Below are 12,728 nucleotides of genomic sequence, written 5' to 3'. Positions count from 1 at the left end.
ATTGTATTTTTTTATTACTTTGTGTTGTTTGAAACGTTTTTTTTTAAACTTCCGTCTTACAAAAGCAGGAAATGCTGATTAGTTTTCCGATGCATTCCAGACATATTTATTGTCACGAGCGTCCTGTGTGTCAGCAACGTCATTAAAAAAAAAGCAAAAGAACTAAAATCCTTTATCCGTGAAATTGTGAATAGCAGAGTGTCGTCACGAGCACTCCTGCTTTGTCCTTCTGTCTATATTAGAATGAAGCAGTCCTTTCATTCATTTGATATATTTTTTTTGTATTATTTGACAAAGCGATATGACATAATGTCATGTGTACGAGCGCATTATCACTCCTATTTATAATGAAATAAAACTTCCAAAAATAGCTGCTTGTTTTCGTCTCTTTTTTGTTGTTCTGCTAAATGGGAGTCTTTGTGTTAATTTTTTGTCACAGCTATAAAAAAAAAAGAGAGTGACTGTAATTCACTGGCGGAAGAATACTAGCGCACTCGGAGACAAATGTGTACTTTTCAAGGGGGCTCATGTGAACCCTCCAACCAAAATAGGCCCGGCCAAATGGGGATCACCAGACATTGGATTTGACACTGAACACAACAGGCTTTCTCACGGATGGCTGTAAATGCTCAGACATCTGCATTGGTGTGTATTAATACCCCCCCACTGGCCCCCCGCTACTGTAACAAACTCACTTTTGTTTAACAACCTCTCCGATGAAGAGAACAAGCCTCAAAGCGTTTCTGGACAAACAGCACGCCGGCCCAGCCGCTCCGAAAACCTCTGCAACCCATCCGGCCTGCTTACATACACAGGGCCCCCTCTGTGTATGTGTGCGTGTGTATATGTGTGTGTTTGTGGACCACATGCATTCATACATTATGTTCATGTTCACTTATAGTGTTGTTTCTGTGTGTGCGTGTGTTTTCATGCAGCCTGAGGGTATTAACCCTAATTATAACATTCTTCTGATTAATCGTGTCTGCTCGCGGGCCTCGGAGGGGCGGCGCTGTGTGCAGCTCATGCAGCAGGACCACACACTCTATAAATAAAGTCTGAGTCAATAACAACGTTAAGGATCACTCATAGTCTTGTCAGCTCTGTTTGCCAACACACTGAGACCCACACAGAAACACAACCATACACACATATTCTGGAAAAGGGTCTAATCACCTGCGGCGCGCACCAACACTACTGCGGGTACACACAGATGCGCGTGCATGCGTGTAGCCACATTTGGACTCTCTCTCACACGCACACACTGTTTGCTTTCTTAATCAGTGCGTACCATTAAAGATGAAGACAAATCACACCTGCACAGTTCCTAAACTAAGACATTACTTTTATTAATGAACTGCTGCCCCCTGCTCTGAAAAGGCTATTATTTCTTTAATACACCCCAGAGTGTAGTTACATGGAACTATTTTAATGACATTTCATACTGCCAGATAATGATAAATTTTTGGACGGGTCTTTTTTGCTCGACACAAGCTGCCGTATTCAAAGAAATCCAAATGAAATAACCTGATTTTTCCCCTCAAATTATTATTTTTTTCCGTCTTCTTTTTAATGCTCCTTTCTTTTCCACAGCGTGAAACTGGTTAGTGCTGCAAGTGTATTTATCGTACCACAGACACATTTTATGATGATCTTATTGTTCTCACTGACTCCTGGCCTGGATTGTTTTCTCTTGGTTGCAGCACAGTTATCTATAGTGCTAAAATCTTTCCTGGTGCCGTCCTTCAGATAAAACTTTTTACTAAACCCAATCACACACACTCTCTTTCGTTGTTACTCTCAAAGAGACCCACAAACTGAGGCAAACACTTGCAGCGTTGTATCACCATGTGATCCAGTAACTCAGATCTGAGACAACCCCCCCGGGTTAAAGAATTTGTTTTTTACCTCAGTGTTGTGATCTAACATGACCTCCAGATCATGCCAGCAGCTGCTTCTGTCATTCTCACTATGTTAAGCGTGTGTGTGTGTGTGTGTGTGTGTGTGTGTGTGTTGGTGTGTGGACACTTTCTGATTGTCTCTACCATGTGTTTCGTGGTTCTTGAGTAACTTTTAAAGGATCATATAGTCAAAGAGAAAGCTGTTGGCACACTAGCTCAGTGGTTAGCACAGAGGGGTTTTGGTTTGAATGTGATCACCAGCTGGCTGGTGTTAGCATGGCCTCCTTCTGTCTGTGTGGGTTTAGACCAGATGTACTGAGGCCAGTTTCACACAGAAAGACTTTGACTATGGCTTAGGTAAAAGAAACAGTCAAACCTTCGATAGATGTATAAATTAATCAGTGGCACAAGTGGCACCACTAGAAAAAAATCTGTCAATTCAAGTATAATGATAACACTCTCGCAGCTTATCTGTTCTCTGACTCCTCTTAGACACGTTAATCTGTTGATCAATCTGAACGAAACTTCCTATGTAAACTGTCTATGGTACCAGGATCATATATACAACATCTATATAACTTCTGGGAATTATATTTACAACACTCAAATCCTTACAAGTATATTTTATATGTATCTGATCTCAGAATGAATGGCATGTTATATAACGTGTACGACATTGCCTGTATTATGTGTATGTTGCTGTTTGTAAATAACATTTTTAGTGCAGTTTATCACTGTGCATATCTGTAAATAAATGTTCAGAACACAATTGAGCTTGAAAACAACAAGAGCAATACATATATGTTTTATTAAAAGTGCGAGACCCAATGGCCTTGAAAAAATACTAAGAATTGCTAGTAATAATAATAAAAAATGAAATTACTAGTAATATTTGTGGGGAAGAGGAAGCACCAGTTAACAATGCAGTTCATTAGTGCTGGGAACAAGTCCTGATATCTGCCACAGACAGTAACCTTCTCTGTCTCCCTCTGATATTTGTCAAAAACAGGCATTGTAGACTTTGTACACATTTGTACACATATCTAGACATTGAGAGTTCTTTTAGCTACAACAATCTCGGCCAGTCTTTTACTGTAACGATTTAATGTTTTTGCTTTTTCAAATGGTAACTGAACTAATCACACTGGCACTTGTATTTTGTCTGAAACATCATTGAAACTCTTGCTTAGCAAACACATGAGCAGCTGTCAGTAATGTTAGACCTTCAGCTTCCTTTGTAAGTGATTGTGACAAGGCAAACAAACACATTTTGACATTGATTAACAGTTTCTTGGTGGTGCTTTTATTTGTGAATTGTTTGATATTTTCCTTTATGGATTACGTTGTCAATTGCTAGCTGATCATGCAGCTATAGCTGATTTAGACTTCTAGAGTGAAAGTCTATGATGTAACCTATGCAAGTGGACAGCATTTATAGTTGTGCTGGTGCATTACCTTTAAGTTAAACGTGTGGTCGTGTGCCGGTTTGCACGTCAGGTTATTTAAACTGGCTCTGGTAATGTGGTAAAGGTGTCTGTTCAAATCCATTTAGAAATGTATCAGTCATACTACAGTAAAACCAGGATGACATTGTTCGTTTAACAGGTAAAATCTGTGATTGTTCAGTGAATGCAATGAATTTTCTTTTTTTTTTTTGCATTTGGTGACACATTCTCAGTCATTGGTGATTTCCCAGAGGTTGAGGGTGTTGCATGCTCAACACCCTAAGGATGGCCAATGCTAAGCGATTGCACAGGTCACCTGGTGGGAGCCAAACGGTTTCCAAACAATTGTTTCCAAATAATCGTTGTCTAATTCATAAGTGCAGACTGATTGGCAACATGTTGCAATCAGTCGGAGTCAGTCTGCACTGAGAAGCACAACTTGTCTGTGTGTCTCTTTACAAAAGGCGACCCAACTCATCTGATTGTATTGCTTTTTTTAAAGTAACTATGCAATTATTTGTGGGGAACTTTCTGAATTTCTGTTTCACATCTATGAGGTTCTGGCCATTTAATCTTGCAAAGGCAACTTTATTGCTCAAAGTAGAAATTATTTATTTATTTATTTGGCATTTTTGCATTTTTTTGATAGTGACAGGAAAGGAGTGAGAGACAGAGGGGGAAAACATGTGGCTGGGTCGCACTCGAACCCGGGCCACTGAAAATCAATACTGGATACCTGTAATTGAATACAGTCATGATTCTGTTGTGGAAATCACTGCATGGGCTCAGGAACACTTAGATAAATCACTATCTGTGAACAAAGTTTACTATTTTTATCCACAAATGCTGTATCGTGCAAAAATGAAGCCAACATGATCCAGAAACACCATTTTTTGAGGCCATTTTGAATGAGTCATTGAGCTTATTTAAAATTTTTATTGAGCCATTGAGCTCATTTAAATGGACTAGGGCAAATTGGAAAAATTATTGGACAACATGGACACCACATCCTCTGGACTAAAGAGGATAGGGAGTATCCGGCTTGTTATCTGCACTCAGTTCAAAGGCCTGCATCTCCGATTGCATGGAAATGTGCCATCCAGGATGACTTTTTCAAGGTAGGCCTTGCATATTTCAGCAAGACAGGAGTAAACTGCATGCTGCATCTATTATAACAGCATGTGTGAGCATAGTGTAGTTGCTGAATTGGCCTGCTTGCAGTTAAGAATTAAAAAGAGGACCCCGGAATATTGAGCAGCTACTATGCTATACCTGAAAACAGTGGAACAACATTCCTCTTCCAACAGTCAACTCACTTCCCAGACATTTATGGACTGTTGTTAAAATATAAGGAAATGCTACATAGTGGTAAACATGATTCTGTCCCAACTTTTTTTTAAAGACATGTCACTGCTGTTCAGTGTTCAGTTGTTTTTCCCTTCTCTTCTATGTTGTTTTGTGAATAAAATATGTTTTAGGAGATTTGCAAATCATTGCTTTCTGTTTTTATTACATTCTACACCAGCGGGTCCCAACCTTTTTTTGGAAATTCAATATGATAAATTTCATCAGTAAAGAGTTGCTGTATTCTTGGCATTTGCACTAAAAGGGCTTCAATCTATTTGTGCTATAAACCATAGATGTTTGTAGCATTTGTTCAATATAAATATTGTATTTGAAGGGAAGCACTCAGAATCCAGACTACAGTTAGCCAAAATATGAATTACACCACAGATTAGGTTAGCTGCAGTGGACTAACAGAAATTACAAACTGACATTAAATCTACATGAAAGGTTGTAAATTGTTAGAAATTCCAGAAGTCAGGAAAAATCAGGTATCTTAAATCCTCTAATTAGATCATTCTTAACTTCGATTCAAATTTTGTTCATATGTAAACTCGTTAAAACCTGTTATCAACCCTGTCCTGTCTGAACACCAGGTGAAAAGAAGTATTTTGGGGTGTATACCCCAGCTCGCCATGCAACCTGTACACACACTTAACCCCTGACACTCCCCAGCGTTCACACACTCTGTCATCACAGGTTTTGACTGTTGCTGACCTGAGTGCTAACACATGCTGGGGACAACTTAACCTATGAACCTCCGGATGGAAAAACACATCGACACAGGAGAAGGAAGGCATCTGAGAAGGAGGAGGAGATGACGGGAATAGGAGGATGAAAGATCACTGTGTGTGCAGATTATTATTTATTGAATGTTGTCTCCGCCCCCCCCCCCCCCCCCCCCCCTTTTTTTTTAGCATCCTTGTTCCTATTGAATGTATCTACTTAATCTTGCCTGGCTATCTTAGGCTCACTGTATGACTCCAGGACTTTGGAGCACTTTTCAAAACCCAAGAGTTGAAAAGAAAAGAAAGCCATAAACAGCTGTTTTTACGCTTGAAAAAGCTGACATGATGGTACAAATTTTATCTCCTTGATTTGTCTCATTTCCTATGTAAAATATCCAACACATCTAAAATTGTGCATCGGTTGGTTTGGTTTGTTGAATACTTGCAAATCCAATCATTGCACAGTGACAATCTTATTTTGTGTGATTTAACAAACTTTCTATAATTATTACTTTTTAAAGTCAGAATGTTCTTAGATTTTTCAGCAAAACACAAAGCGCCAGTGTTGTAAACATGTATAAGCCTCTGTTAAACAATCCACTCTGTTTCCTTCATCTTCAACAGTTGACTATTGATTTTCTTAATGGCTGACTTTGTTAACGAAACTGTCCAAAGTCAGAATCCCTAGTTTAACAATTGCTAGTTATTTTAGTCACAGATCTTACTTGGTAAGGGTTAAACCAATCATGGCTTGTGTTAAACACACCCTCTGTTACATGCACCACATGTTCGAGAGCGCCATTAGGGTTGTGCTGATGGACGGTAATCTCGGGGGAAGGTCGGAGTGAGCCAGTAACTTGACAGTCAAGGTGATATTTAGCTTTTTTCCTTTCAAATGTTTTTTTAATTATACTAGCTTCATATTAAGTCTCATCTCCCTTGTTATGATGTTATTGCAGAATTTCTGCATTATGATGACACCTGTCACCTGTCTAGCTTCTTTCAAACAAATGTGCATGTGACAAACAGATCCATCATCACCTCAAGATAAGAGAAAACAGAAGGAGGACGTTTCTCTGTGAGACAAATTGGACCACTACCATTTTTACTGTGCCCATCCAAGCTGGGCGAGTGTTCTTCTACTGTTCATTCATATATATGCGTTCTTACACCAACTTAGAAACCTTGCAGGCTGCCTGCTGTTTAACTTCTAACTCGTAGGAAATAGCATAGAACAGAATAGCCCTTTGTTGTCATTATACATGTACAACAAAATTATGGAGCCTTTCACCTGCCAAATGCTAATAAGCTAACCCACTTATTGCTAATCCTACTTGAAGTTTAAGAAAAATAATGTACAGTTGCCTTTAAGAGCTTTTGTAGCTTTAAGCTGCTGTTGGTATAAACCATGCTAATGAGTGGGTAGAGAATAAACCCAAAAGGGCATATAAAACCCAAATAAAAGAGGTTAAAGGATAGAGATGAGAAGACTTTAAGAGTCTGTAAAAACTGTATACACTGTTTCAATAGTTTGCCACTGTTTGAATGAGCTGGCATGACTGCATTGCAGTAGTGGGAAAGTTTGCCTTCAGGGCTTTCCGCCAGAAAGGCTTGCTTGCAATCACGAGTTTCATAGGGTTTAGGCACCAAAGCTACATGGAGGAGTTTAGAAAAATGGCTTTGGTTAGGGTTAAAGTAGACCATTTAGCAAAATTAACTACATGTCAGACCGCCCCTTTGCCCACGTGCCCCATTTGGTTAATAAATGCTGTTTAATACAGAGGATGAAACTATAAACCTCTAACAGCTACTTTTTAAGACAACAGCTGGTGAATATTGGACACCCAAATGACCCATTTTGTGTGCAGTATCACAGCAGCCAAGAGACTGTTTTGATAGTGAGGGAGAACAGCAAAAATTGGGACTGTATTGACCCGTTTATAGAATCACATAATTATGTTGGGGAAAGAGAGAGTGTGTGGGTGTCTAGTACCACTTGTGTGTCAGTGGAAGCTAGGTGCAGTATGTACACTGTAGCTTACATGTGTTTCTCTGTAAAAGCAAAAGACAACTGGCAGACACAAATCAAAGAGGAAGAGCTAGGGGAATGAAGTCAGGCAGGAATTTCTAGGAAATGACGGCTAGCAAAACAAGATCAACGTGACTGCATCAATAATGGTGCTGTTCTACTCTTTAGCTATGCACTAGCGCTGCTTTTAGGGCCTTGCTTTGCCCAGAGAAAATGTCACGTCTTCTGTGTGTGTGTGTGTGTGTATTGTTTTGGATGAAGAAGCTGTTGGAAACTGGGCAGTAACGTGAAGATCTATTCTGTGTCAGAGAGAGCGTTAATATCATGATATAATAACATGCCACAAACGATTTTAGTGCAGCTAGATAATGTTATTTAGCACAAACATTCAAGCTCTAAAAAACACTCGAAGTTAATATGGGCTCTCTGGCAGGACTTATTTCTGTCTAATCTCTCTTGACAGTCATCTGGACTACAAGGAAGACATCTGTGTTGGCAAACCCTGTCCTCATGTGGACTTTCTTATTTTACTCATCTTAAAAGCTGTTCATCATTTTTTTTCGAACGCACTTCTCACTGATATTGTTTCCTTACCCGTTTGTCAGTTGTTAGGTCAATCCTGAGGAAAAGGAAAACATCTAGGAAACAGATGGAAGAAAATTAAAATAATGGCATAAAAACTATGTTGGAGAAAGAAAAACTTGCGTCTTTCTAGAGTCTTGAGATCAACTTTTTCACCATTGCCCGCTTAGTTTAAAAAATATATATATATATATGACATGTGATATGACAAGGAGGTGGTGGCCTGAGTGTTAAACCAGTTGGTCATTAGTTTACAATTTGTCAATAACAAGTTGATACCGTGAATAAAACTATTTTGGCAAATGGACTGGTGACTGACTGAGACCATGAAATCACCAGGAAAGTGTTATCAGAGGTCAACCATCTATCACTGTCTGGCAGCCTTTAGGTAGAATGAGGATTAAAAGGACTTCTGCATTGGCTTAATCTTTCCAACCTGGAAGCTATGTACATGTTTTATGCTATCAATAGATGGTACTCTAAGGTCAGCATGCTAAAAATGATAATAAACCGAGCAGCAGACTAGCTTAGCATAACATAAAAACTGAAAAAAGCATTACTTTTTAAAGTCATTCTTTACAGCATATAAACTCTGTTAAATGAGAAATTCCTATTGTTTCATTTTGGTTTCAAAATAAAAATTAAAGTGGTTATAACAAATTTGATAATAAGCTTTAGAAGAACTCTTTGGTGGTTTTATTTGTTTTATTTTTTGAAAGAAAAAATAGTTTGTCGTCAAAAATATATTTCTAAAAACTAGTTACAACATTTTGTGTAAATTAGCTGAATGGATGAAATTATTTTGCATCTGCCACACATATTGATACATTTTATTTTGGGTTATTTTCTTCCTCTTTTATGTATCTAGAGTTGTCACAACACTAGAATTTCAAACTTATGACACCAATACCCAGGGAATTACTTGATGCTCAATAGCACTGACATACTGGTACGTATCTGAGTAATATTTTAAGATTCTCTCAGGTAGTGCAAAAGGAAAACCCAAAAAAAGACAGTAGCACTGTGCCTCTGGTGACCTGGCACCATATTTTTTTGGGGTAGGGTAGGATGATGCTGTTTTTGTCTGTTGCTGGTACACTTTTCTCACTTTTAATTTGGGTACTTGAGAAGTGCAACACTTTTTAGAGACAAATAATTGTGTTCTCCTATCAAAATAACACTGTCCATTAACGTTACAGATGGGCAGGACTCATAAAGTTCCCTAGCTCGAGCACATTAACATTATTATTTTAATATTATCCATAGCTGCCAGCCACAGCCCTACTGACAACTTCACAGACAGCTAATGTGGCTACTGGGTAATTGCTATAAGCTAAAAGCTGTGTTGGTAGCAGACCGTACGAACTGGATGGGGAACCAACTTTGACAGGGGCATTTGGCTCAAGTCGGTTTTCACTCACATAATTACAACCATACATGCATAGTACTCACAACACTCACAGTTGTAAAAGTGCAAAAATATGTGTCTTAGATTGCAGAGGCAAAGCAAACAAGACACCTTTTGTAGGTGCAGAGGTAGGTCAGTGAACCAGAGGTGGGAAGTACTGAAGTACAAATACTGATACTTTCATGTATCTGTACTTTAATTAAGTATTTTTTTCTCACAACTTTTTACTTTTACTCCCTACATGTTTAAACTAATATCTCTACTTTGTACTCCTTACATTTTCAAAAAAGGCTAGTTAATTTTGGTTTAGCTGATTTGAATGGAATTATTATTTCATCACTGCAGACCTTCAAATATCAAACCAATTTGAGTCTGAAAATTAGCACATGGAAGGCAGTCCTATTCAATTATTAATAACCAGGATATGTGGCACAAAAAGAGATGAAAGAGCAAAAACTGTGTGACATAATGTAATGAACACACGGCAGACCCTTCCACACATTCATGCTTTTCAGCATCTTGCTTTTATTCACTGGGTGCTCTTCACACGCACCTGAGGCTTTCCAGTCACCAGCCAAACATACACGCCAACAACAACACAATCTCAGGACCTAATACAGATTTTAAAGCCGGCGAGGCACGATTGTAGATCCCTTGAGCAGGAGAGGGAATCAGCCCCGACCGTTGGCATCCCCAGCCCATGGCCTAGCGGCAGGGGCGTGTTGGTTCAGAGGGCCGCCCGCGGATCCACCGGTGGTGGTGATGAGGTGTGTCTGGGGGCCACCCGTGTGTCAACCGGCGGTGGTGCAGCAGTCGTGGCAGTGACTCCCAGGTGGCTTGGCAGTGGAGGTGAGGCTGGTCTGGCCAGCGCGCCGACTTAGGCTTGGCAGGACCCTCGCGCCCCTCGAGCTCTGTCTCCGGCTTATGAGGTCCCTCGCGTGCCTCGTCCTCCACCTACGGCTGGTGAGGTGAGTGAGCAGGTGGTGGGCCCGGCAGTTGCTCAACGGCCCTCCTCCGGGGAGCAGGAATGGGTGAAGGCCCCTGCTGGGCACCAGCCAGTCCACCTGAGGAGTGGAGATGGTTGCGGAGGCAGGCTGCGTCCTGGCTGGCCTCAACCTGGGGGCCGGCATGGGCGCCGGACCAGTATGGACCGCAGTTGCTGTGCAGTCGAGGGTCGCGGGTGGGAGTGGCGGCAGTGTAGGCCAGGAACTGACCCGAGCTGCCAGACTCACGATCAGCTGCACCTGATGCTCGGATCGGTCCTACAGTTCTTCCCACCAGGAGTGAGGCATGCTCCAGCTGCATGGCCGCCAGCTGGTGATGACGCTTAGATCCACTGACCGAATTCCACATTCATACCAACTTCATACTATCTAGAAAAAAGACATAAACAGGTACTGCCACTGTAGAAGAAGGAAATCACCCATGACAACTCACAAAACATCTGCTCACATCTTGTTTAATTCAGTTGTGTACATCCACAAAGAGCAGCAGGTCAGCTGATCACAGCCTGTACATTTAGAAAGTCTGCTGGTGCTCTCAATAGAAAGTATTGTTCCCCCCACCTCCTGAATCCCACTTTAACCTCTTCCCTACTCATTTCCCTATTTAGAAGCAATGTAGGCAACAGAAAATAGGGCTTTTTTAAAAATTTTCCTTTTCTTCTCTGCTCATCTTTTGCCTAACTGATTCAAGCTTAGTACCTTTATTAGAATTAAAATTTAGACTTAAATAAAGTCAGTATTCCTATTTGCTAATATTATTTTATTACTACATTTATAAAAATAGGTGGCAGAATTGTCCTTCAAGGAGCTCCTTTTTACTTTCTTACTTCAGAACCAGTACTTTTTCACTTTTACTTGAGTAAAGAAGTTGAATCTGTACTTCAACATTTACTGGAGTATTCTTTTACACTTTCTTTTACACACTATCTGTACTTCTACTTAAGTACATAATGTCTGTACTTTTGCCACCTCAACAGTCAACTCACCGGACATTAGGACGGTTAACTTATATTCTCAACAGTTTTGGATTTGTTTTGGGAACTTGACCATGTGTTTGTTTCAAAGAGACACAAGCAGTACTGCCCAAAGTGTGACCTGCACAGCCCCGTCTGCTCAGTGTCTTCCTCAGTCATTATGGTTACCACGACTGCTGCAGAAGCACTAAACTACTGTGAACCAAATAATTAAATCGAGCTGGGACTAAGCAATAAGCTAATGAAGATTTTTCATTACCAAATTATATAAATAAGTGTACTTTGTATGTTATATTACTACTTACACATTTATAGAATATAGTTTTATAAAATTAAAGCCTGATTGTCCCAACAAGGCGTCAATATTGAATTGTAGTCATCAGTTGCCGATGTCCTTTGTCTTGTTATGTGTCCTGGCATGAAAAAGGTGTATTAAAATCATACAAGAGGCCCCACCTTGAGAGGGAGAGGCTTCCTCTGTTCACTTGTCTGCTCCCCACACCCTCATACATTGCTGTAGTTCTCTTGCTGGGCTCCACCTTGCCAAGGAGTCTGAATGATGTCCTGGCTCATAAAAATCCCAACTACACTTGTAAACATCGCTTGTGCTAAAACGTGTAGTAATCTGGTTGCTATAGCAAACAAAGCCAGACTGAAGTGCTGTCTGACAACACGATGCTCACAGCAGGTGAGGAAAAAGTAGAAAATTTTAAAAGCACAGAGGGACTCTTATTTAGTGGCTTGGCGAATGCAGGGCAAGAATCTGCACACAGCAACGAGCTCTGCCAGCTAACGTTCTCCACACCGACTGCAATAAAGATGACAGAAACACGGAAAATTCAACAGTCTTCCTGTCAGCCATAATCCAGTAAACTGCACCTATTGTCTTGTTACTTACTACTGAGTATTGCCTTAGGATACCTGTAGAAAAACTAAATTAAGTATGCAGGCTTCTCAAGAGAAAAACCCGTGGCTACTGCACACATTTTCTAAGGACATTTCCCCTTTGTAAAACTAACAGCCATGACCCGCTCAATCCGAAGAGCAAACTATAAACCTTTAACAGTCACATCATAAGCCAACAAGGGAATTCTGTCCGGTTACAGAGGCAAGCAAAGGGTGGTTTCAATTTTCTCTTGAAGATGTGTGATGGACATTAGGCCTGTCACAACAGCAGGTTTTCACAACATCCTTACCATGGTGAAAATCCTTCATAGTAGCAGCAGTTTTGTGATATGCATTTGAATTAGGAAATTAATAGAATGAGCTGAATTTGTCTCTTGCCCGAGTATATAAGGGAAATCTCCGCAGAGTCA

The sequence above is a fragment of the Rhamphochromis sp. 'chilingali' genome (assembly GCF_963969265.1).
Source record: "Rhamphochromis sp. 'chilingali' genome assembly, chromosome: 8".
Lineage (NCBI taxonomy): Eukaryota > Metazoa > Chordata > Actinopteri > Cichliformes > Cichlidae > Rhamphochromis > Rhamphochromis sp. 'chilingali'.
Note: the sequence above shows the minus strand (reverse complement) of the source record.